Source organism: Carlito syrichta, unplaced genomic scaffold, assembly GCF_000164805.1.
Source record: "Carlito syrichta isolate Samal-C Ts95f unplaced genomic scaffold, Tarsius_syrichta-2.0.1 Scaffold308816, whole genome shotgun sequence".
Lineage (NCBI taxonomy): Eukaryota > Metazoa > Chordata > Mammalia > Primates > Tarsiidae > Carlito > Carlito syrichta.
Window position 1 is genome coordinate 77313 of NW_007252912.1, and position 2312 is coordinate 79624.

The window sequence follows — 2312 nt, forward strand, 5'->3', positions numbered from 1 at the left end:
GGAATTACAGGCATGCGCTACCACGCCCGGCTGATTTTTTGATTTATTGTAGAGATGAGGTCTTGCTGCCCAGGCGGGTCTTGAACCCGCGGTCCTGAGCGAGCCACTCACCTCAGCCTCCCAAAGACGTGGGATTACAGGCTGAGACACCGAGCCCGGCAAACACAAATATATTAAGTAAACAATCTTGACTGTCTAACTGCCATCCTAGGCCCCTGCCTCTAGCCTTTGTGGTTGCTCAGCTTACCCATTAATGTGCGGTAATTACAAAGAACAGCAGCTGACTCAGGAAGGGTATTGCTATGACTGTCAGTGTTAATATTTACAAGGTAATGTCTTAATCAAGAAGAAAGAGAAGTGATTGACTAGGAAGCTATCATTATTGACTCAAAGAAAGAAGCTGTCAACCTAATTACTTGGTCTATTTTTCTGAGACCATTTTTATCCCAATAGGGAAAATGGCAGTATGAAAAGTGACTATGAAATGTGAAAGAGCCGGGCTCGGTGGCTCAGCCTGTAATCCCGTGCCTTTGGGAGGCTGAGGTGAGTGGATTGCCTGAGCCCGTGGGTTCCAGACCCACCTGGGCAACTTGGCGAGACCTCATCTCTACAATAAATCAGGCGTGGTAGCGTGCGCCTGTAATTTCAGCTACTTGGAAGGCTGAGGCGGAAGGATCGCCGGAGCCCAGCAGGTCGAGGCTGCGGGGGCCGGGAGCGGCCACTGAAGTCCAGTCTGGGCGACAGAGTGAGACCCCAACTCAAAAAAAAAAAAAAAAAAGTGAAAGAAAAGTTAGAAAAACAAGTATGCTAGCATTTCCAGAGACATTTTTGGTGCATTTTGTCCAGTCTTGGCAAACTGAGGTAATGGAGTTGCCGCTCCTCAGTGGAAGGAGCCATGATTCTAAGGTGGCAGTGTTGGTATTTTAAAAAAATTTCAGGCTGGGTGTGGTGGCTCATGCCTGTAATCCCAGTACTTTGAGAGGCAGAGGCTAGAAGATTGCCTGAGCCCAGTGGATCGAGACTAGCCTGGGCAACATGGCCAGACCTCATCACTACAAATAAATTTTTAAAATTAGCCAATAGCTGGGCTCAGTGGCTCAGCCTGTAATCCCGTGCTTTGGGAGGCTGAGGTGAGTGGATTGCCTGAGCCCATGGGTTCAAGATCCACCTGGGCAACTTGGTGAGACCTCATCTCTACAATAAATCACAAAATTAGCCGGACATGGTAGCACGCACCTGTAGTTCTAGCTACTTGGAAGGCTGAGGTGGAAGGATCGCTGGAGCCCAGCAGGTCGAGGCTGCAGTGGCTGGGAGTGGCCACTGCACTCCAGTCTGGGCGACAGAGTGAGACTCCAACTCAGAAAAAAAAAAAAATTAGCCAAGTATGGTGGCGCACACCTGTAGTTCCAGTTGCTTGAAATGCCGAGGCAGAAGGATCGCCTGAGCCCAGCAGGTCGAGCTGAGGTGGTCTGAGCGTGCCTCCGTACCTGGGTGACAGAGTGAGATTCCGAGTCAAAAAAAAAAAAAAAACTCAGCCTGTGAGATTAGTTAAATCTGAGGAGGTTTTGTATTCCAAGATAAGTGCTCAGTGGAGCTACTTGTTGTTTCTTCTTTATCCACTTGAAAGAGAAGCCAGAAAAGGTGTGCCTGACCCCACAGACCAGTCTTGTCTGGAGCTCAGGAAGTGAGTGGATCATCTGCCAACACCTGTGGAAATGACTGTACTTGCAGTTGCCCAAACCAGTGGCAGCGTGTTGCCATAGTCTTGGTCTGTCCTATCGGAAATTGGAGAGATGGCTTCAGGGGTATTTTTTTTTTCTCTTTGAACTTAAGATTGTTTCCTTTTCTTTTTTTGGTGGGGGGGCGGTTGGAGTCTTACTCTGTTGCCCAAGCTGGAGTGCAGTGGCAAGCTCACACCACCGCAGCCTCGACCTGCTGGGCTCAGGTGATTCTTCTGCCTCAGCCTTCCAAGTAGCTGGAACTACAGGCATGCATCACCACACCTGGCTAATTATTTAGTTAGTTTAGAGATGAAGTCTCACCAAATTGCCCGGGTTGGTCTCGAACCGTGGGCTTAGGCAGTCCTCTCACCTCGGCCTCCCAAAGTGCTGGGATTATAGGCATGAACCACCGTGCCTGGCCTTTTTAATTTTAATTTAAAAATCAGAGCCGGACTCGGTGGCTCAGCCTGTAATCCCGTGCTTTGGGAGGCTGAGGTGAGTGGATTGCTTGAGCCTATGGGTTCGAGACCCGCCTGGACAACTTGGCGAGACCTCATCTCTACAATAAATCAAAAAATCAGCCGGGCGTGG

At 49.4% G+C, this 2312-nt stretch overlaps 1 long non-coding RNA gene across 1 annotated transcript in view; it reads left to right on the top strand.

The window, feature by feature from the left end:
* Window positions 1–2312, top strand: part of LOC103268309 — an 8468-nt gene that overhangs the window by 4824 nt on the left and 1332 nt on the right. The window lies entirely within an intron of this gene.